Here is a 24,689-nt window from a genome sequence, read left to right on the forward strand (position 1 = left end):
GTTAGATTAACGTAGAATGAATATAATAGTATGCTGAAGCCATCCATAACTAAGCTGTGGAAGAAATTATGGATGCCTTCAGCATGCTGTTATATTAAATCTTGTTAAAAGTAGTTTTTCAAGCTACAAAATATGCCTAAACCTTTGCAGAGGCTGATGTAGACAAAAATAAATAAATCCATCTTTTGGGTCGCTGGAAGTCTCTGTTTTTCCTAAGTTTAGAGCAGTGGCAGTTGGGGGCTCCCATGTCAATGGGTTGATGAAGCAGTTCTGGGATTCAGTGCAGATATTTTAAAAGTTATTCAAAGAGCTGAAACTGATTCCCTAAACAGTTCCAGTACCTTGGATAGTTCTTTTACAGTTCATATTAAAACCCAGTGTTAATTCACTACCTCGTTGACATGGAAGTTACAGGTGCCACTGGTTTGAAGAGAATGTTGCACAAAGTTAACAGCTGCAGGATGTAGAGAAGGAGACATTATTAAAGGAAGGCTGGATATTTGTGCAAACATTTGTAACATCATGGACAGCCAGACACTCAGATATTGTTCTTAAGGAAGTAGTCTGTAAATGTGTGCAATCTATGTACAATGCTCTGAGGTCACCAGAAATATTCATCTACTACTTATGGTGGTGACAAAAAAAACTTCTTTGGCAGATGAGAACGCAGTGGTCACTCCTACTACCAGTACCAGGTACTGCCCCTGTACCAGGTATACATATGCTGGCTAGAAAAATTGCAGACTATTTTTATAAATGAAACACACAGTCTGCCTACACTAGAGACAGACATTTAGATGTGGTGAGGGAGGATGGTGTTATTCCCCAGCTTTTGAGAAAACAGAGGCGTGATGGAATAATTAGGACAGAAGCAATACAGATTAGAACAATAGTAAGGCAGTTATTGAAGCTAAGAAGAATGGTAGGAGTGCTCTCCATTATCTTATTGTTTCCCAAAACACAGCTTGTCAGTCCAGAAACTAGTCATTCTATTTGCCATGGCATTCATCCCACTATTTTGCATAGTTCCCTGCTACTGTGTTCAAACCTTGTCACCTCCTCTTTTATTTTATTTTTTCTTTTCAGCTCCATTTCCCTGGTGTCTGTTTCTATTATTCCTCTTTGCTTCTTCCATATTGTATACTTTCACATCCAATTAATGGGTTCTGCAAGTGACAATAAGATTCATTTCCAAATTGACATTTCTGAAGCATCCATTCCTTTCAAGAGTATTCTGTTTTATTAATTTTGACATGTGATGTAATCAGATTTGTATGAAACATTTAGAATCCCCTCCCCATTCATGAAGGAATAGAAATGAAAGGATCTAAGAAAAACTGGGGTCAGTGAGTAGTAAAGTGCTTACTAAGGTGCTTACTGTCATGTGCTTAGCTTCAGTACCACCATGAACCAACAGAGAAAGGAGAACTGGAGCTGGAAGGTCAAGGCATATAGAGTATATGGAGGCTGGAATCTAATGATAAACAAACATGATATGTGAGATTGTTGAACATCTTTACTGAGTACATTGTGGACAAATTAAGACAGGAGCCTTAACACTGTGGACCATGAATAAAAGTGTAAGAGTCTGAATGCTTCTCTGAAATCAAAAAGTTTTTTAATATTTATAGAATACACACTCCTATTGCAACTCTGTCCACTCTGTCTTTATGTATAGAATTACAGGAACATTTAGAGCAGGATGGAAACAATTCCTCCTACTCCTTTGTAGGCTGAACTAATTTTAGTAAGGCTTGTGGACACTGCATAAAGACAAGTACTAGGAGCCTGTGGCATTCAACTGAGTCAAATGTTTCCAGCACTGAGATTTGTGGAAGGTTTGGAAAGCCAGCAATAACTCTCACTTCACTCTCCCCACTTCTTCCCTCCTTTGGCTACCCAGAAGTAGATTTTTTTTTTGTACAGCAAAGATGATGTTACTGCATAAACCCAATAAGATTTGCTGAAGGTAACTTGAAAAAAATACTTTGTACTATTTCTACTTTTGATCCCTTTTTTATTTTTGTTTATATGCCTTTCCCACATCCACTAAACAATACCTTTATTGGATCAACCAAAAATGCCCCAAATACATCATGCAAAATACATCAAGCAATGAAAGTGCTAAAAGTTTTAACATCTTTGCCAAATGAAGAAGCCAGTAAAGCTTGAAAGCTTGCGTGGTGTATTTTGGGCATTTTTGGTTGGCCCCAAAAAGGTAGCACTATTTTGTGGATTTTGGATGCTGTTGTGTTTTGCTGTATGGGCAACATGGGCTACCCTGGGTATGTTTTGAGGCCTTTCCCAGTTTGTTAGCTATTTTACATATCTTTACAAGGGTGTGGCAAGGCTATGTCTGATATGGAAATGGCTTAATTTCTGGTATGTGTATTATTATTTTTCATTTTCCAGTTTATTTCTGATCAGTTTGAGTCATAAGGTTTCTTAAAAGCTGTACAGACATGCAATAAACGCTGGCATTGGGGCAGAATGGGGGCACAGTAACTGCACGCTTTTTGCCCTGACTCTGCCCCCATGTCGGCATGACACTGTGTACCCCACTGCACAGTGGGAGGCATCACAGCGCTCCCTTAGTGCAGTATGTACACATGCTGCACCAAAGGAGCACCAAAAAACCATGGTGCCAGCAGCTATAGCGCCCTTTCTGTGGTGCAAAAAGGAGCCACTTTTTGCAGGTCTTTTTTACACTAGGGAAAGACCAGATCAGGGCCGCAATGTGCAGTTGCCACAGCCCCAGTCCGACTAGGAAACGGGGGGGGGGCATCCCACTGCCCCTTAGGGGCTGTCTTTACAACCCCCTTACAGTTCAGTTCTATGATTGTTCAGGAGTATGCCCCACTGATTTTAATAGGACTTACTCCCAGGAAAGTGAGCATGATTACAGCTTCTGTCATCTTAGTTGGCAAAGCATAATTATTTTTATTCTGGTTAACAATGATTGCGTTTGTTCTAAACACCCATGGATCCAGACAGGTAGGCAAAACCTGAACATATAACAAGACTGACTTTCATATACAGTAGTTTGCTTTCCAATGAATTCCTGTCTTTGAAGAATTGTTAAACTGATATACAGTCGGCCCTTCTTATACACGGATTTTTTATACACGGATTTAAGCATACACGGTTTGAAAATGTTCCAAAAAAGTATAAATTTACTTTGATTTTCCATTTTTTATAAGGAATGCTATGTCATTATATTTAATGGGACTTGAGCATACACGGATTTTGTTATACACGGGGGATCTTGGAACCAAACCCCAGCGTATAACAAGGGTCCACTGTACTTTGGGGTGAAGAGGTTTTTTTTAATAGTAGTGGGGTAAAATATGTGAGTTTCCTTTATTCTATTGTATGTTTTACAGAGTTATATGTTGTGATACTGGTCTAGAATCTATTTTAACTTCCTCTATAGTGCTTAGAACAATTTGGCACAAACTATATCATCCTATGACAGCCATTGTGGTGTAGTGGTTTGAGCATTGGACTATAACTCTGGAGATCACAGTTTGATTCCCACTTGGCCATGAAACCCACTGGAAGTTAAATGCGCTCAGCCTCAGGGGAAGGCAATGGCAAAACAAAATTTGAACAAAATTTGCCAAAAAACAAAAAAACCAAACAAACCCATGATAGGTTCACCATAGGGTCACCATAAGTTGGAAACACCTTGAAGGCACACAACACACGCGTCTTGTCATGTCCATTTTGTAGATCCTCACATGTATAGACTGTGAGAAAAGGATTAGCCTCTACTTGCCACCTACTCACCTTTCCAAGGCAGATACTAATTGGCTTCTGTAGACCTCTAATGCCTACTAGATCTCTACCCAGTGGATGAGAAAATTTCTATTGCCAAGAATAAAACCTGGCAAATAGATCTCTCCTCTATTCCCTCTCCATTCATTTAAAATAATGTAAAGAAACTATGCATAATGTCACTGAGGGCACCCTAATATTCTAGGGGTTGTCTACACTATTTAAAAAAATGTGGTTTTTAGGTGCATGAAGGCTTTAATCCACGGGGGGGGGGGTCTCAGAAGCTGTACAGACTGGCATTATACGCTGTCCTCAGGACATGGCATCCACACAATGCATCACACTATGAGCTTGACCGCAGCGCCAAAAGGAGTACCATAAGGTGCCGTGGTGGCAGCAAAGATGCACCTTCCACGGTGCAAAAAGGAGCCGCTTTTTGCGGCTTCTTTTTGCACTGTGGAAATGCTAGATCAGGGACGTGGCCCTGATCTGGCACTGAAAGGGGTGGCAGCAGGTCGCTCCAAAGCGGTGGTCTATTTAGCCCCTCAATTTTCTCTTGATTTGTCAGGAAAATTCAGATGAGCAGACTGTGGCCAGTAGATTCACTTTGGCAGCAAAAGGATGAACTTGTGGTGATTAGGGTGGGACAGACAGGGAATGGTGGCCATATAATTGCTCCCACCAGGAAGAGATGATTCTCAAGAGACTGGACATCTGAGTGGCTCGTTTTCCATTTTTTAAAGGGTTGCTGCATTAGTGTGCATAACTTGGTACCAGTAAATCTGCTTGGTATATATTTATACCTGTATCTCTGAATAACTGCTTGGCTTACTTTTAGTGATGGCTGAAGGCCAGTCCTCCCATGGCAAAAAAGGAGACAGAAAAGTGTGTTGGACAAGGTCAGAAATGTGTGTGCTCACATGCTTGATGAACAGGAAAAATAAATAAATGAAGCAAAGCAGCTATGGATGTGAGGCTGAAAATGATTTGGAGAAACTGGCTTGTGCACCACCACTATGAAGCAACTTTGGAATGGGGGAACATGTGGCTGCTCAAGCCGAATTTGTCACAGTTTTTCTTGATGTCCTTGGTAATAGTGTTGATAAGCCCATGGTTGCTGCAAAGTTGGAAAACCCAGGGTGCAGTAGTGTAGTAAATGGGCCTATTGGGCCACTCTTTCTCCTATTGGGTTGGACTTAGTTTTCTTTTTGTACCTTCAAGTATTGCACGAACATAATTTGCAGAGGGGAGATAAAGGGATGTGACTATGCTAGTTGGTAGAAGCATAGATGACTGATTACATTCTGGCTGAATTAAAGGAAACAGTGGCTGGCTATCTGCAAAGGGACATGACACATGTCCAAAGGCCTAGTTCCGGAGTATAGCCACCACTGCCATCACATCTCTTAATAACTTAAAGCAAAGCTAAGTTAGTAGTGTTCAGCTTTGATGTTTCAAATGTTTGGATTTGGACTCCTAGAACCACTATGGCCAAAGTAAGATATTGTGGGAGATGAACCCTAAAACACCTGAAAGACCAAAAGTTGAGAACCACTGGGCAAAACATTCAAACTATGTTCTCAGAAATCCTGAATTTCCCTAAAAGTTCTTATAGCAGACATGCTTTAGTGGAACGTTATGCATTTTCTGGGGTGCACTGTCAGTCAATGTTGAGTGATAGGGAGGAAAATTGGTCTGCTCCATGCTCCCCACACCCATTATGCACACACTATATGGATGATGTTTGCGGTTTCCCAATGGCCAAATTGATGTAAAGGTAGAATATTTGGAAAATGGAAAAAGGCTGCAAGACAGAGATAGATGCTGTAAATGAGCAGAGAGCATAACAAAAAACTTGCAGCACTTCACTTGCAGTGCTTTTCATTCTAGGAAGAGAATTCTGTCATGATAAGCACACCATTTTCTTTATTTTCTTTATTCTTTCATGATGTTATGTGCCTTCCAAATTACAAAATGGAACTGATTTTCTTCTGCAGAATAGAGATATCTCTGTTTATAAAAATCTCATTTGCTTTACTTTCAAGCTATAATTCCCTTTCTCCTCCACCATTACAAGAGAGCTCATTGAAGTTTTGGTGTTGCCATATGCTAATGACATGACTTGTACGGATGACTGACAAGAGCAACTAGTAGTTGGAAGAGGCCAAAGCTGGAGTTTAGAGCAATTTAAGCAACAGCAAAAGTTCTTGATATTTACCGGAGTCACCAAAAAGAAGACATATACACATTAAAAGGACACTCTGTCCATATTAACAAGAAATGTCTTCATAGGTGAAAGGTCCTATTGAATTAATAGCACCTAAACATTTATTTAAATCAGCTTTATACAACTTTTTAACCTAAAAAGTTTGCAAGGGAACTTTCAGTTCAATAAAAACAGGATAAAAGATAATTGTGGGCTAATAAATGGACATTACAGCTACTCAATACATAATACTTTTGGTTAGGAGAACAGACCTGGGCATGGTAAAACATGGAGTTTCACATTCCTTGAAGTATCAGGTTCAGATCTGAGAGTACTCTCATGCCTGATCATGTCCCTAGAGTCCCAGGTGGTAGCTGTGGACATGAGTATGCTTCCCTTTCCTCTCACTTTTCCTTCATGGTACCAGCTGTCTCTTTTCTAAGAAAAGCAGATCTGGCTAATATTATTCTTGCTTTTGTCATATTAAGAGGACTAGAGCAATGTGTAAAGTTGACCTTGAAGAGTGTTTGGAAATGTTATTCACCAAAGGAAATAAAAGACATCTAACAAAGTGATAGCAATTTCAGTTCCTTGCCTACAGTTAAAACTGGTAAACAAATATCTTCACAAAAGTTGTTGAAATTGTGGACCTACTTCAGAACAGTTATTTCTAGGCCAAGTTCACCTAAAATACTGATAAACACATGTTTTGTTCAACCTTTATAAAGAAACATCTTCCATGAAAACTGTTTTCACACATGATTATCACATGATAAACATGAGCATTTGGACCCAATCCTTAGTAGAAAAGGAAGGGGAAGAGTAGTTTTCCAAATGATTTTCAATGCAAATCAGTTGTGAAGGACATTACTTTTGCACATCCATTTTATATCATTTATCCTCATTTGGCTAAGGTTTGTTTCTTCCCCCCCCCCCCCCCAGACAGACAAAATCTCTTTGTTGGAACATTATCACATATGAAGTGGTCCTTAGTAGTTTATACTCTTAGTTTAAAAAAAAAAATTACTACTGTTATCAGAGACGTAAAGGGTGAAGAGTGCTTTTGTGCATGCAATATGAACAGGAGGGGCAAGTGAGGTGCACTTGGTCCAATTGGTGCCAGCTAATTTTCTGCCACACATGATATTATACTGTTTTAGTCTGTATGTTTTTCTGGTCTTAGAAAGAGAAGATTTTCTAAAATGGTCTATGAGGTCATTTGTAAGGAGGCAAACCTGTTGTGTGTGGGGAAAGGGTAAAAAATTCCCTCTTGCTAACTGTTGCCTGCAAGCAATGTTTGGTGCTATGCAAAATCCATTTTCCTGCACTGTATAGTTTCATTCCAAATACAAGTACCTTCTTTTTTCTCTAATAGGTGTCAAACATGTCTGATAGGAGCAGCATTTTTAATCTCCTCCCCAGAGATTTGCCCAAACTGCATTAAGACTTTTGAATTCAAATTGACATTTGGTAGTCATGAATAAATAAAGAGGAAAAGGGCAGGATACATATGTATGTACTTTCAAGTCTCCTGTTGACTTACGGCAACTCCATACATTTAATAGCATTTTCTTAGGCAAGGAATACTCAGAAATGGTTTTGCAAGGTCCCTCCTCTGAAATATTGCCTGTCATTTGCTGACAGTTTCCCATCTGAGTACTAACCAGGGCTGACCCTACTTAGCTTTGAAAATCAGATGGGATCTGGTGCCTTTAAGCTTAGCTTATCATTATCACCATCTCCAGCCCTAGGATTAGATAAGTCACAAAATGGCTTTATGGAAATGTGCAGGGGTAGCTGTTTTGGCCATTTAACAAATCCAAACAACAGTCCATCAGTGATACCTTTATTGGCCAACCAAAATGCACAATATACTTGTTGCAAGCTTTTGAAGCTCCATGGGCTTCTTCATCAGGCAAGATGTTACAAACCAAACAGGAGGGGGAAAAACAATTGGAGATGTTAGTCAGATGCCTGCTTGTTGTTTCACTCCTAAGTAAAGATGGTATGCTGGGAAAGATATATTTTGTGCAGGCAGGCTCCTCCTCTTTCTGGCATGCGGCAAGAGAGATTTTCAAAGTCCAGGACATTTAAAGTCCATTTGTATATCAACAAGGACTTCTCTTTTGCAATCCAATCTGTCTTTATTCCTGTGAGGCCACAGGCCTCTTTGTAGGCAGAGAACAATGGATTCCTCAAGAAGTCTCCATGGCCTCTAGTCCTTAGAGCTGGAGCGTGGCTTTGGTGCGACTTCTGGTCTCTTAGGACGCATGCATCATTGAAACACCATACCTCCACTGTGACTCGAAGCAGCTTTATTTTGGCTGTCTGTAACAGGCCCATGTTTTGCATCAGGAACATTTTCAGGGTGTAGGGGTAAAACATGCAAATTCAATCCAAATTGGAGAAGAAAAAAAAGAAGGGCTGAGAAATAAGGTGCTTCTAGACAAGGATTTTACCGTGAAATCACCCTGTCTCAAACATGGAATTTTACCATTATTATTATTATTATTATTATTAACCTTTATTTATGAAGCACTGTAAATTTACACAGTGCTGTACATGCAATCTTTTAGTTAGACGGTTCCCTGCCCTCTGGCTTACAATCTAAAAAGACATGACACAAAAGGAGAAGGGAGTGGTGGAGGGAAAGGGTAAGAGGTCCAGCAGTTCCTCTCTACCTCCAAGGCCTGGACCAAGGCAGATGGAATTGGAGGGAGGGCTTGGCTTCAAAATGGATGGTTAATCTTCATCCAGGGAAAATACATACTCTCAGGTAGGATAATACATATACCATGGTTCTTAGGATCTTCCTTCTGTGTTTCTCTACTGCATCTTCCTTCTTTCTTCCTACCATAGAAACGCCATTAATGTGGGATGGACAGAAGAGCTTCAGACTCTCTATTGGTTGGTAGTTCTAAGACTTAATATCCCCAAAATAAGGACAAGCATTATGCTATGTGAAAGTAACATTAGCATAGGATGGAAACTTAGCCCCAACCATGCCACCTTCTGAGCTAGTGAACTGTTCAAAGCACTAAACAAGTGCTTCTGTGTGGGAAAAACTGGCATGTTGCCCACAGTATTTTGGATAACTAGTTGTGTTCCTTATGCCATGGGAGGGTATTCTCCAAGGTTTCCTTCTGGGCAAGTATTTCCCTGTCTTTCCCTATGGGCAAGTATCCTCCAATGATTCTCTATAGGCAAGGATGGTTTCCCACTGTCATTTTAGTATGTCCTCCTATGGGCAAGTCCAACCTATTATGTTTCCCTATGGGCAAGTATTGCCATTTCTTTTAGGGTCGCCCTAAGCCAGAAGCACCTTGCCTTTGCCCTGCGCCTCTTGCCTTCTTCTGGGAAGCGCCAAGGCACTTGGGCCCCGCTCTGGGCAACTCCCAGAATTTGACAGCAAAGAGCCAGATAGAGTTAAAGCGGTGCCAAGCCGGGTGATTTCTCCAGTGTGGCTGCAGCCCGAGAGGCATGAATTCTATGTGAGTGTTTTGAGCCCGCCCTCCATTTTTGGCTCCGAGGTCCTCCACTGTTGGCCTTGTGGGGACACTGGGGACCCTGCTTCTCTCTCTGAGTCTCCCTCCCGGCTGCTCCGGCAAAGCAGAGCCACCACCAGCTCCGTCCCTCCTGGGCAGCAGACTAGGCAGCCGCCTCCTCCCTCCCTCCGCCCTCCCTCCTGTGGGGGGGGGGGGAGAAGGCGGCTGAGCGCAAGGCGGGCGCCTCCGGAGCCACAGCAGCAGCAGCAAAGAGAGGAGAGGCGGCAGGGAGGGAGGGAGCCACTTGGCCAGGGCCCCTCGGCAGCAGGAGAGTCTCCCAAGAGGGGAAGGAGGAGCAGGAGGAAGGGGAGAGGCGGAGGAGGAAAGGGATGCTCTTCTGAGGCGGCGCCCCCCCCCCCCCAGCCCTTGGAGGGCAGGAGGAGAGAGGGGCTGCTGAGGGAAGAGGAGGAAGAAGAGGAGGAGAAAGAGAAGGAGGAGGAAGAAGAGGAAAAGGAGGAGGAAGAAGAAGAAGAGGAGGAGGAGGAAGAGGCGGCGGCGGAGGCGTCCCTTGCCCCCCGGCTGTTGGTCTTCTTTCGGAGCTGGCTGTCGGAGGCGGGAGAGAAGCCCAAGCCCCGTCAGGTCAGTGTCCCCCGAAGGCAGAGTCGGGAGTGCTCCCTGCTCCCCTTGGCCTTTGGGGGGGGGGTCTGAGGGGGGGCTGGCGGTGGGTCTTTTCCCAGGGCTGGCAGGAGCCTCTTCGGAGGGAAAGGGAAGGGGGCGAGGCAGCGCAAAGGGAGCATTGTGTGAGGGAAGGCGGGGAGCCAGTTGGGGGATCCCGCCTTTCTGGCCCGGAGCTGGAGGCAGCGGAGAAGGCTTTGGCCATGCGCTCTCCCTCTAGTCTGTAACACTGGCTCCAGAGCAGAGGTTTCCATCAGGTCTGAGCTTCCCTTGAAGAGCTTCGGATGAGCTCTTTCAGAGAGTCCCAAGTAGTACTTTAGAGGCACCCGATCCTCTCGGATCCTGGAAACTAAGCGGGGCCAGCGCTGGTTAGTCCTTGCATACCAGATGCTTTTAGATTTCTTTCAGAGGAAAGAAAGGCCACCTCTGCAGATCCCTTGCTTGAGAAAACTCTATGAGATCGATGGGGACCCCTTAAATCAACAGGTGAGATGAAGGCACAGGGACACACACACAGAGAGACCGTCTACTACGTACCCCAGTCATCTACCGAGGTTACTATTGGACGGAGAGGGTACTTTGAGAATGCCGAGAACCCTTGTGTTGTACTTAGGCAGACCTGTGCAGAAAAGTGGGAGTGTTGTCCTCAGTGAGGAATAGGGCTGAGGCGGAATTGGGTTTCCAGAACTCTGCTTCTTTCTGGTAGAATTCAAAGGCATAGCCATGTTCGTCTTGGGAACCAGAATGTGGGGAGATCTTGGAGCACCTTTGAGACTAACTGAAAGAAAGAAGGTGGCAGCATGTACTTTAAGAGACTTCAGTAGACAGAAGTCTACAAAAGCTCGTGTTGCCACTTTCATTCTTCAGTTAGTCTCAAATGTGCTCCAAGATCTCTCCACATTTTGGTTCTTTCTGTCTTTCTATCGCTTAGCCCCAGTCTGTTTAGCCCCAGTCGTCTCTGACATGCCACAGGGCATGATGGCAGTGATCCACTCTCTCCAAGCTTGCCAGGTGTGTGTGAGTGTTATGCATGAATGAATAGGCAAGCAAGGTAAGACAGGAGCGGGTTCGGATGTGCAGTGTATGCACATGACACATCAGCAAAAATCACAGACTTGAGAGATTGTTTCACAGATGCTTTCAGTGCTGAGATATTTGCACAGATTGTAACAAAGTGCTGAGTTGGCATTCAGCAGACTTTCTTGGCTTTAGAAATGCAATATACTGGAGTGTGGAATGATTGATTGTATCTATGTTAAATTCTTGATACGAGCATAACGTAAACATGGTATCAGTGGAGTAGTAGCATACATTCAATCACAGTCATCTAGGCACTCATTGATAATTGAAATATATACCCAGCAGTATATTAAGTATATTCTATTGCCATGCATTATAACATGCTCAAAAGAATACCATTTGAAGCTTTGACTTCACCCCCCCCTGACCCAAAGACATTTGCATCCCTTTTGCATCAAGAATGCAGCGTTCTGTCTGTTTATGGATAACAAGGTACTGATCATCCATAAACTATACTGTATGATGCTCTAAGTGGTTTAGAAACATCTGTACAGTGTGGATGTAAAGATGTCTGTTTGACAAAGGTATATGTGGGTATCATTGTGAGTTCCAACAAAAGGTGGTACTTCTACACTGGCAGAATTGGTGTGTTTATTAATTTGGGCAGACATGTGTTTCCGCATACTGTTTTGTTTGGTGGCTTAATTAGATTTCTTGGCAAAAAAGTCTTTCTGTTTCATTTCAATGACAGGACCAGTCACCGTAGCAGAAAGTAATCGGCAGAGCCATTGAAGACACAGCCTCTAGTCACTGACTAGGGCTCATAGTGGCATTCAGTGGCTACTTGCTGATGATCCTGAACTGCTCTAAACATTTGCCTCCCTTTGCTGTTTAAAGAAAAACCCAAACGCATGGCAGTGACCTTACTGGATGAAGGCATTACGGAAGACAGGAAAACAGAAGCATTTTTTTTTTTTTGCATTTGGCATGAGCCTCCTAAAAGATCTACTAAACAAGGTTTTAAAAAATATCAGCCTCGCTGCTTAATAACACTGAGGTGTGCAGTTTGTTATGTCTATTTCTTATTGTACACGTCCATGAAGAGATGGTGAGCCGCACGGCATTTGCTCTCAGCAAATAGATAGGGGTGCTTGGATTTTTATTTAATGTCATGTGCCCTTTCAAAACGTTATCTGTCTGGAGAAAGGCCTTGGAGAAGCTGCATAATAACTCAGATAATGTAATTTTGCTGTCAACTACTTGGGTTGCCTGCTGGGCTCAGATCAGTCTGTCTGAGAATGGCTGATTGGCTAATTAAAGCCTTTTAATGGTGATTTGTCAGGGAAGAATGGCAAAACAGCTTGTATCAGAGGCTTCTTAAAAACTTAGCACAGGCAGCATAGATATATCTGGAAGCAAAAGTGTCAGTATGTGAGAGTGGCTATTGCACAATGAAATACTGAAATAGTAATGAGGGGTGCCTGTCATGTGGGTGGCTGTTATTTGCTGAAATTGGCTTTAGTAAATTGAAAGTTCAGTTAAACTTATATGACATAAGAACGTGAATCAAAATGAACTATTCCCTATCTGAGCATTGACACATCTTTTCATTGTACTGTTGTAATAATACTTTGCTTTCTAGAGAGCAGAACAGCCGAACACTGTGTTATTGGAAGGCTTAATGGTGCAGTTAGCACAGTCATGGTAAAGTTTTGCTGAAAACTTCACATAATGAATGTTCGTGGTTATTGTTCAGTTCATGAGTGCTGAGTTTGAGACTTCTAAATATTTCAAATGTGATATGAATGAAAACCTCTTTTGGCTAGGAAAACCTATGAAATAACTTAATTATCTCAAATATTTGCATATCAGAGATGATCCTCTTGCTTTCTCTTGTGAGAAGGTGTCAGCAACAACTTGTGAAACTGGATTAATGGAAAGAACAATTCAGATGCTGCCCATGACTGTTTTACTACAATTTTCCATAAAGAGATTTTTTTTTCTTGAGGTTTGACAAAAGTAAGATGTGTTTGCTTATTGATTTGTGTAGATAAATGTTTCACTGAATGACTTTAGTTTTTATATGAGATACTGGCATAAAATAGCCAGTATCTGAAACCATTAGTCACTATAGGCCCTGTTTAGACTGGCCTGAAAGGCTGGCCTGGGGGCGGAGTCAGGACATCACATTGACATGACGCACATCCCGACTCCACCCCCCAGGGCACCATGATGCCGTACACCACGCCACACAGTGTGCGGCATCATGGCGCTCCTCTGGCGCTGCATCCATATGACGCAGCACCGAAGGATCATCACATAGCTGTTGTAACACAGCTATGGCGCCCTTCCCAGGGCACAAAAAGTAGCCACTTTTTGTTGCTCCTTCTCGCACCCTGGAAAGGCTGGATCAAGGCTGCAGTGTGAGATTGCCGTGGCCCCAATCAGACTGAAGAAGGGGCAGCTGTAGTGCATTAAATGTACTGTAGGTGATTGATCAAAGCTAGCCTTTGCATTACATTGAACCAAATACTTTCAAATGATATCACACATATTTCTGTCTAAGTCTGTCTTTGTCTTACTCTCTTCTACAACTGGGCGTTGAGTCAAAGCAGTCATTTGGTTTGTTATAAGCCAGAAAAGAAAATGAATTTACATGCTCAAAAAAGCTTTACTTATATAAAGATTGTGTAACAGAAATGCATTTAAATGGGGTTTGACCCTTAGGAAAGCAAGAAAAACATTCACATGTGCTTCAGTATAATCAATGTGGAGACCACACATGTTTTCTGTAATTGAGAAGGAATTTATTCTCAAATTAAAATTTTCCTTTAACAGATGATAGAAAGAAAAAAATTAATGCAAAATCTTTGAATTTTGCACTGAAATGTTTCCAATTATAATGTCAAATGTGACACATTTGGCCATCATTTTCTAGCTCCGAGGGACCTAGGTTGACAAATCAGAAGATGGAAGTCAACTATGGTATTCATTTATTTCTTACCATTGAAAGAAAGTATGAAACTCAATAACCAAACAGCATGAGAAGACAGGCAGGATGAGTGTTGCATTTACAACTTGTAAATGCTACTTTTGGGATGACAGCTCCCAAAATTCCCAACCAGTAGTTATATATGAGTAACTTTTGCTAGTCCTTACAAGATAAGCAAAGATTCTTTTGCACACTTAGATATGTATCTGGGGAGGGTTTGTGCCACCTAATTCTGTAGCAGAGAAGGCTTATTGAGTCCAAACTGACCCATTATGATAATAAGCAACTAAGATGCAACTAATAAATTTCTTAATATTCATGAGATGATTATTTTTGGCAACCTGTAATTGGTTTTTTAAAAACTAGTTTCCCTTATCTTTTGGGCTATTGCATTCCTTTAACATTTAAATTTTTTATAACTTTTATAAAATAACAAAATTATGTGGATTCCTAGACTTTTATCAATACTGAAAAAAGGGCTTTAATGCAGTACAGTCCGCCCTTCTTATACTTGGATTTTTTTATACACAAATTCAAGCATCCATGGTTTGAAAATGTTCCAAAAAAGTATAAATTATAAATATCAAATCTTGGTTTTCCATTTTTTTAATAAGGGACACCATTTTGCTATGTCATTATATTTAATGGGACTTGAGCATACGCGGATTTTGTTATACATGGGGGAACTTGGAACCAAACCCCAGAGTATAACAAGGGTCCACTGGATATACAGTTAATTTTTTCTTTTGTATCTATAATCAGTTATGGCACAATGATTCATTCAAGTGCTGTAGGGAATGTTACTTTGTCATATAACACTGAACTGTGATATATTCAACATTAATTTGCATTAATCTTCCATGTTAATGGACGCACTTTATAAATGAATTGTAACAATAACTTTTACTTAAGCCCATTGGCATACATCTCAATCTCTGAATATGCATTTTTTTTCTTGTTCAAATTCCTCATTTTGTGCACTGCGGTCCCTGTACATATACATTTAGAACTGTGTAGGTTAGTCTTATGTTTCAGTCCTAAACAGAGCTAGCTATCTTTAAGTAAGGTCTATTAAACCCAGTGGAGTTTTTGAGCAGATTTACAGAGTGTTGTAGTGGTTTCAGTGTAGGACTTAGACACTGGAAAATCAGGGTTCAAATCCCCACTTGGATGTGAAAACCCATGGGCAAGTCACACTCCCTCAGCTTCTCTTAAAGGATGGTACTGGTAAACCCACTCTGCCAAGAACAACTTATGATAGGTTTGCGTTAGGTTCACCATAAGTTGGAAACAGCTTGGAAGCACATGGCAACAAACACAATAGAGTACTGTTACTTTTGATTGATTATGTCCTAAGTTACACAAAATGATTTGATTTCATTCAGTCTCATTGCTCCCCCCATCCTCTTATCCCAGCTGTTGTTTCTGCATTCCCACAACGGGTGGCAGAGAATTGTGCAGTTTTCTGTTCTGTCAGTGGTGCCTCTTTCAACTGTGAATAGATTTTGTTGAATACTACCCTTTACAGCTTCCTTTTCTTTTGCTGTCTAATTATGAAATGATGTTTCAGATCATTAGAGAAATACAGAGGTTGAAACTCTTTAAAATAGAAAAAAAAGTGACTTGCTAAACAAATATGCCCCCACCCCACATTTCCATGAGTATTGATCAGTTGGGAATATTTGAATTTGGTACATTTGGAATGAGAACACTTGAATTTTGTGTGGCAGCTGTCATAATCTAATAATTCATATTCTATTTGATTGTTGCATTTATTTATGTATTTCATTTATGTCCCATATTTTTCCACATAATGGGCAAATTACAACACATTTTAAAAACAATAGGACTTAAATAACTGTACAAAAATTTGTGTAGACATTTTCACAGTTTGACACTTAATATTCTAAATAGTTAGCCTATTTGTATTTTGTCTGGCTCAAGGCTATGGAATTTGTATTTTCTGCCTTAATATTATTGATAATAATAATAATAATAATAATAATAATAAATTTTATTTATGTTTCCCCGCCTCTCCCATTGGATCGAGGCGGAGTTACAGTCTAATATTATTGTTAGAATTGGATACATTGAATTCAAGGGTTTAGGGGTTTAGCAGTAGCAATAGCAATAGGAAGTACATTTCTATACTGCTTAGCGATGCACTTAAGCACTCGCTAAGCAGTTTACAATGTGTGAGCTGATTGCCCCCAACAAGCTGGGTACTCATTTTAGTGATCTCAGAAGGATGCAAGGCCGAGTTGACCCTGAGCCCCTGGCTGGTATTAAATTCACAGCCTTGTGGTTTTTGAGTGAGTGGCTGCAGTACAAGCATTTAACCAGGGCTACTTAGTTTATTTATTCATCTAAAGTATTTTTAGCTAGTAAAGCTGTTTTGAGTAAACATAAGAGGAGAATTTCTAATTATGTCATGAAGTAACACAGTATACATACTATATTTCAATTCTGATGAGGCAACAGAGGTATTTTGATGTTTGGAAAATGAAGAGCCATTCAGTCCTTTCAAATGCCTTTTTGAAATGTGTGGTTGATCCAAGGTTGTTGCCAATAGCTGTGCATTAAGTTTAGCGATAGTGGAGCAGGATGAAAAGTAGGATCAGAGCGAAACAAAACAAAACAGGAGTCATGACACAGGGCACCTTAGTTAAAGCAGCTATCTCTTACATGGTAATTAGTGCCGGATTTTTCTTCACAAATTTTCTGGTGTCTAGAGCGTCTTGTTGGGCAAACCCTCTACAACACAGATCTAGACTTTTTAAAACAAAATCCATTCATCATGCTTCATTCAGTGCTGACTGAAGTTTTGTTACTTATCAAGACAGTATACTTGTGACAGAAACTCCATTTACTTTACAAAGAGCTGCTGTTTGTATCCTCTTTACATTGATCTGAAAGATTCAGGAAATTAAAGTGGCAACTCAGCAAATTGTGTACTGGCCTATGAATGTGATTTTTGTCTTTGGAAAGACCTCTTATCTCTTATTGACCATTTTCTTGCCCTGAGATTGAGTCATAGGGAAAGGTGGAAAGTGAATTCTAATTAGCTGTTTGCAACTGCTGCTGATGCTGCCTGAAGAGAAGATAGCCCAGACACAGCTTTTGTACAAAGTTTGCCTAAGACAGTGGCCCCCAAGCTTTTTAAGTTTGCTGCCCCTTTTCTTCTTGGGTGATAACCCTGGCGTCACCACACACCTATTTCTTGATATTCAGTCTACTGTTTTCAAAAGAAATAAATCTAGCACTATAAAGTTAAACAAGTGTATGTATATCACAAACAAAAGCTAACTTTGTAAAACAATAGTATAATCAATTTGTAACTTTATATTCAAACTTTAAGTGGCATGGATGTGCTTGGGATATTGGTTTTTCAACATCGGGCTGAAAGGCACTAAAAAGATGTCGTAGGTGTGGTACAGACAACACTATAACACCGTGTTCACACCGCACGGTCCCTAACCCTAGCACATACTAGTGGCGGCATAATGGTGGTGCCCCGTGTACATGGGCACTGCCATTATGACATAACGGACACATAGCACACTCGGATGTAACTTGCATGGCAGAAAAAGAACCCGCTTTTTGTGGGTTCTTTTTCCTGTGGAGGGAAGCCGCATGGCTTAGTGGCTGCAGCTTCCCTCTGCAGGAAAAAATGCCGTCGCCAGCCTGGACATAATGCAAGGTATGTACCGGGCCAAAGGCCCTGTACAGACCGGCCTGAAAGGCTGGCCTGGGGACAGAGTCAGGGTGTAGCATCCTCAATATGCATGTCCAACTCCACCCCCCCCCCCAGCACCCTGATGTTGTGCACCACTCCACATGGCACACGGCATTATGATGCGCCTCCAGTGCTATGTCCATATGATGTAGCGCCGAAGGAGTGATATATAGTCATGCCGCTACAGCTATGGTCCCTTTTTGAAGGCGCAAAAAGGAGCTGCTCGAAAGGCCAGATTGGGGGTGTGGCATGAAGTTGCTGTGTCCCCTATCTGGCTGAAGAAGGGGCGGTTGGAGGCCGCCCCTTCATGGCTGTTTGTACAGCCCCTTAGATCCCTATGCATTCTTGTCAGCTTCTGGGAGCAGGTAGGGAGAAGGTGTCTTTCTGAGGTCTTGAAAACCTTACTAGAACCTCACTTGAAAACCTCTAGAGTTGAGGGAAGAGGAAACATGGCTTTTCACAGCTAGGCACCTTTTAGTCACCACTTCCCAACCCTCTGTCCTCCTGTTGCCACCTCCTTTTTCCTTATTGCCCCCTGATCTTTCTACTACCCCTAGGAGGGCAGTACCACCCACTTTGGGAATCACTGGTCCAAGGAATGGGCAAGGCTTCCTGTGGTTACTTGATGAATTACAAAGTCATTTACAAATACTCAGAAATCACCTGTTATTTCATATGTTCCTAAATTCAGTCCTTACATGAAGAACAAGTATTTACCTCAGTTCCAACAAACTCTGCTTCAGCGTAAAATAAATATGAAGGAAAATAGTGTATCTGGGGGTGAGGGTTCATTGATAACACTCTGCACAGTTTCTTTCTATGTAGTTGATAGTCTCACTCCCACAAGTTGAATTTTGTGAAAGGTAAGGAGCAGAGACTATTATATCTCTGTTGCAATAATTTTACTGTATGACCTTTCTATTTTATTTTATGTTAAAATAAAAATTAAATATACCCTTTTTTATCCATTTGAGTTTTTTTTTTTTAAATCTCTCTGTTCTGGTATGTGATGAGAAATTGAAATGTGTACCAGGTATCTTTTCTGTTGAATTTGAATGCATGTTAACTTCCCATGGATTGTCAAAGAAATGGGCTAGATTTAGAGTAAGTGGGCTTACAAAGCAGATGTTTCCCTCTTCCCTCATCTTCAAATCTGCTTTGAAGGCTTCCCCATCTATTTAAAGCAAGTTTCAGGGATCTGAAGGAGCCTGAAGGAGAAATTCACTCCTCTAGCAGTGTTTGTTCTGCTAGTTTAGTACTGCTCAGTGGTGATCTGTGGATTGTTAGGAAGCTTAGAAGTAGTGAACAAGAACAGTGATGAAAATCCCATGACTCCACACTGCTGCTTCATTTGAAATTACCAAGTGACTTTTCTTCTTTTTTAACAATGACTATTAGAATTTTATTTTCATGCATTTCCACTTGCTAGTGGAAGTAGTATTCCTTCATTAGCACAATATTTCTCAGCCTATCTGAAGTTAAATGTATGATAACTCCATATGAGAAATGATGAACTGTAAAGTTTCCAGCTGTGTTGTTTAATGGTTCAACAATTCTGCTTATGAAGAAGTTTCAGAAATCTTACATAAAGGCATTTCTTTCATTTTGCACCATTAGAATTGACTGTTAAAAGACGTTTTCTCCATGTCTATCCTTTGTCTATTATTTCTCCAAAATGCTCATCTACTTTGGACATTATTTGTTTATCAGGTTAGTTGTAATGTCATGCTTGACTGCTTGCTCGGGATGGATGGATTGTTGTTACTGATAATAATTGCCTGGGTGCTTGTAAGCATGCAGGCCCACTACTTCAAACAAAATGACAAGTACCCTGGGATTCATTAGGTCCTGATCGTGCTTTTAATGTCAATTTACTACCTGATAACTATAATGCTGTCAGTAAGTATTCCAAGTTTTGGCCATTTTCCAGGATTCATATTGCTCTTGGTACTATCAACCCCTTCCCCCAAGTTTAATGGAGTTGTTCTGTACTTATACTGTTTATAGTCTGTGAAGGGCATCCTGTGACATCTTCCCTATTGCAGGTATATAGGATATGAAGAACTGACTTTGAAAATAATAGGTAACCAAGTAGTGAAAGGCAAAAGGGGAGTGATTTTTTTCCTGAGTTGGCGATGCTTTGGGTAGAGCTCCTTCTTGGTTTTTAACTATTTAACTAACTACTTAAGCTGACAATGTATTAGAGCCTTTGGAAGGCACGCTGATTTGTACTGATTATAATGATGTTTTGAATATATTGTTCATGGTGCATGTGAGAGACATTTACATTTGAATCTAAACAGGGGGCAAGCTTTGCCAGATGTTTTGGTTTAACCCAACTGTTGTCACTTTTTTCTTTTTCTTTTCTTTTCTGCCAAACATACAGTTCAGTGACAAGGTGAACTAGTGCCAGCTGGTATACTTTATTTCCAGTGTGATTCAGGGCAGGGGGTCTACAATTCTATTACTGTGAACACTGAGAGGAAAAGAGCAATATTTACTGGTTCACCTTCTGAGTGTTACCATTATGAACAATGTTTTTGAAAATTCTTGACTTGTTACCTCAGTTTCTTCATTGACTGAAAGTCTTGTTGAAAATGGTGGCTATTTTGAGAAGAATCAGTTTTTGAGAAGACATGCTGGCTGTACTGGCCATAGTTTCGGAGAAATATCTGGACTAGGTCTAGAACAAGGGAAATGGATGGATGAAAAAGGTTCAAAAGTGAATGGAATGGTACGTGTTTGAAATGTTAAAAGCTCTGCTTTTATTCTACTTTTGAAGTCTTACCAGGTAGAACTCCTGCTGGTTTCCTGTTGAAGTAAGAGTTGTGTGAATTAATCTTTGCTCTGTTTTGCAGTGTGTGTGTGTGTGTGTGTGTGTGTGTATATATATATATATATATATAATGCATGCTTTATAGAATGGAAACATTGTAATCAATAATGCATCATCATGTGATAAATATTTTTATTTCAAATGTATTTCAAGAATAGTTCACTATGTGACATTGATTCTAAAGGCGACCTACTAAAATGGTATTTGAATTTCTTAGGCTTGGTACCGATGGGCCAAAAGCGATGTGCTGCTGCCAATACTAGGGTTTGGGAGCACTCAGTAACTACATGCTCCCAAACCCTAGCATGTAATGGCAGCAACATCATGGCACCGCCATGATTATGCAAGCGACGTGCAGTACAGATATTGCTGCGCATCGCTTATGTTGTGATGTATGCCAGGCGCCTTAAAAAGAACCCAGTTTTTTCCAGGTTCTTTTTAGTGCGGAGGAACGTCATGCAGTTTGGCTGCTGTGGCGTCCCTCCGGAAGAAAAACGGACACCTCCAGCCCTCCCTTTCAGAGCTGTATGTACCGCGCCTAAGTTAGGAAATAAAACCTTTTATACTTTTTCCCAGCCTGGAGGGGAAGAAAGCTGATGAGGTTAATAGGACTGGATTCTGTTAGTTACACATCTCATATACTTTCAGTAAGTGTATAATGTGAATTCCTCTAAATGTTGTGGTGGGGGAGACATGTCAGAAAAGAAAATTGTTGAGAGGTTTTGAAGGGAAGAATTACATGTTTGCTTGCCATCTATTGCTGTTTTGCTGGAAATGCCTTCCTAATGCTGCTTCACTCTTTTGAAATGATGGCTAGGATCCGAAGACACAAGATGGAAGAAGAACAATAATTCTCTTCAGATTCTATATAATAGCAAGGAAAAATTAAGCACATAAACTTTTTTATATTTGTAAATGGTCCTGATATATCAATAACTGCAGGATATATTATCATTGACTGATCCTAGTCAGCAGCCATGCTAGTTGCATTTAGAGCTAAATGTAGTTTCCACTTGGCTTCCCAAGGCAGTCCAATGTATAACACATTGCAGTAATCACTTATATTAGCAGAGCATGCATGGTTATAACCAGTCTATAGCTGTGGCTTTTCGTGGACGGCTGCTCCATCATTCTGCCTCTTTGAAACTGTTTGGGCCTCCAGTAAAAAAAAGAGCTGTATCTAGGAGTGCCCCCAGAACTTGATCCATTTAAAATGGGCTGAACACCATCTGTCCCTGAAGCCTTACTCAGAAGCTTTATGTGCACATGACTGAGTTTCAAGTTAGTGAGCACACACATTGGCTTTGTACACAGTAAGGACATCATTGGCATGACCCTTAAAACACACAAGGACACACAAATCCAAGTATATTAAAGTTTCATGATTGTAGTTGATAATAATTGGGCTCTCTGTGCTATATGATGCTATATGTAGAGGTAAGGTGAAGAACAGGATGAGTGACATTATTTTTAGTAAATCAAGGAGCTGCAAAGAGGTTGTTGAAACAGAGAATGTTTTAGGCATTTTAGATCTGGGCAATTTTCAAACTAGGATACATTTTAGTCATGTATGTGCCCATCTTGTTGCCCCATAGGTAGAAAATAACTAATTAACAGCCTTTTTGCCCACACTGCTTTCTTTGAATGAATGGTCAAGACTCAAAAATAACAAGGATGGGATAACAAACTATGGGGTGGAAAAGAGAGGCAAATAAAGTGGTTTCCAACTACTTTGAAGGTGGGACATTTAGGTGATGCATGCCTCCAAAGCAGGTGGAAACCGGACTGAAGCCACGATCAAGGACCAAAAACTGGAGCAAACAGGAGCTGGGTTAGTACGGCTGAGCATGAAATATGTGCATCTTTGCCCCTGTGACCCTAAGGTGGAGTTTCACGGGGCTCTCTTGGCAAGTTTCATCAGATGGAGTTTGCCATTGCCATCTTCTGAGGCTAAGAAAGTGTGACTTCCTCAAGGTTTCATGGCCCAGTTGGTAATCAAACCATGGTCTCTAGAGCTGTAGCCCAACACCCAAATCACTATGCCAAACAGGCTTACTAACTGTTAATCCTTATCTCCCACTGAAACCAGAGCAATGGTAGTTGGGATGGAGAGAGGGTCTTTCCTCAGCTGCTGGAATCAAGGCATGGTGATGCTGTGCTTGGCTGCCATTCTGTGCCTGGCTGCATTCAAACCATTGGTACCTCTTGCATCAGTATTACCAAATCTGACTTGCAGTAGCTGTCAAAAAATTCAGGCAGGATTCTTTCTGAGCCTGGCCTGGAGATCCCTGGCTTTCTGTGGTGGCTTTTCCACCCAAATATGGACTATGCATTTCTCTGCTTAGCTTCCAGAACAAACAAGATTGGATGTGTTTGGAGGCAGAAGTTGCAGGATCCTCAGTTCCTGGTGGAGTATCTTTTCCCACTAAGGACAGGGATTACAGTATAAGTCCCAATACAACTGCATACTTTCCCCACTGAGGGAAGGCACCCTTCATCAGGCACTCAAGACATTCCCTAGACAAAACCAACTAATGCAGTTTGATATAAACTAGTCCTAATGACATTTAGTACTAAGAATGGAAAAGAGGATCAATTAAAATCATTGTTTAAAACCACTGCTTAGATCTTCAAGGAGGAGGAAACATCAATTTAAATAATTAAGTGCAATTATATGCATGTTTATTATGTATTCCCCCATGGCATTCAAGTGCAACTTAAGCCTTCCAGGTTGTGTTCCTTGAATAAGTGTGCATGCTGTAACTGATTTGTAGCAATCTAAACATTTTGTTTTACACTGTGTCCAAAGCGTTTAAGAGGAATAACAAGGCTGTCAGTAGCAAAATGAATGTCACTAAAACAGCAGCCAAAGTGTCCCTTTCCTTTCTGGGCCCATAAGCCATTCCAGTTTATTATGCCATTCTTGGGAGATGAATATGTAAGCCACCAGAGAGGGACACATATAACCAATAAAAGCAGTTCATGTTTACAAGCAGAGCTAGAAAATGTGACTTAGAAGAGCAACCTAACTGCTCATTAAATTTGATCTCTGAGAGTAATACATTGCTTATTGTGGGTACTCCTTCCTTGTGAATAGCAAGTAATGTCATGCATTACAACATGGTACTTTCACCAATGTTTTTATCTAGAAATATAAGGAAGCTCCCTAAAGGTTCTCCTCCTCCCTGCCACCAAATCTGCCATGACGGCAGTGAAAATGAACATTTGTGTTCTGTTCTTTCTTCAGCTGCAACGTAAACTGCACAGAACACATGATCTTGGCAAAGCTAGTGCTGTTAGATGCCTCCAGGAAGTGCTAATGGCCTGTGAACAAGGAGCATATGTCTTCCACACACTTTGCTTCGGAATGACTTTCCAGAACAAAAAGTATTATTTTCAGTTGCAGGGTAGTTGTGGTGGCCAAGTGTGGGTCTCAGTCAGGTTGTGGAGTTACAATTTGGCTTCCGGCATTGCCCACTCTACCCATCCCAGTTACTAAGTTTTAAAAAATGGTTTTGAAGCAGCCAAAAATGCCCTCCTAAGTTACATTTAAAATAATGAGTAGTCATTACTTGTTATGCCAAAAATTAAATCATTTCATCCTTTCCTTCAAAAACATGAAAAAGCAATGACATTAATCCTTTGTACTTAAAAATGTAACATATTAAGAGGAATGTCATTACTTTGAACATGCTACTTTCAACATTTGCCCATGGGCTTGCAATCGAAAAAGACATGACACAAAAGGGGGAAAGATGATGAGAAAAAAAAATTAAGCAGACCTCATGAGAGGGCTCCATCACACCTCCTGTTGATAAAGAAAATTGAGGAAGAACCTGTTTCCAGCATAAGTGGGACACTTATTAGGGTAAGTGCCGCCTCCCCTTTTCCTTTAATGTTCCAGGAAAGGCACCAGTGATAATAGCTGGAGTTCTTTTATGTTTTTACAATAGTTAACAAAT

The 24,689-nt window shown here is 40.9% G+C and overlaps 1 protein-coding gene across 3 annotated transcripts in view; it reads left to right on the top strand.

Moving 5' to 3' along the window:
• The first annotated feature begins 9,704 nt into the window (after positions 1 to 9,704).
• The window catches only part of CHST15 (carbohydrate sulfotransferase 15), an 84,558-nt gene continuing 69,573 nt past the window's right edge, over positions 9,705 to 24,689 (top strand). For 2 of the 3 annotated variants that reach the window (XM_042457955.1, XM_042457953.1), the window contains exon 1: positions 9,705 to 10,107. The gene's annotated coding sequence lies outside the window, so the exon portion shown is untranslated. Of the gene's footprint in view, positions 10,108 to 10,242; positions 10,630 to 24,689 lie in introns of those variants that run through there. The other variant, XM_042457954.1, reaches the window with a different exon arrangement.

This window comes from Sceloporus undulatus, chromosome 3 (assembly GCF_019175285.1).
Source record: "Sceloporus undulatus isolate JIND9_A2432 ecotype Alabama chromosome 3, SceUnd_v1.1, whole genome shotgun sequence".
Taxonomy (NCBI): domain Eukaryota; kingdom Metazoa; phylum Chordata; class Lepidosauria; order Squamata; family Phrynosomatidae; genus Sceloporus; species Sceloporus undulatus.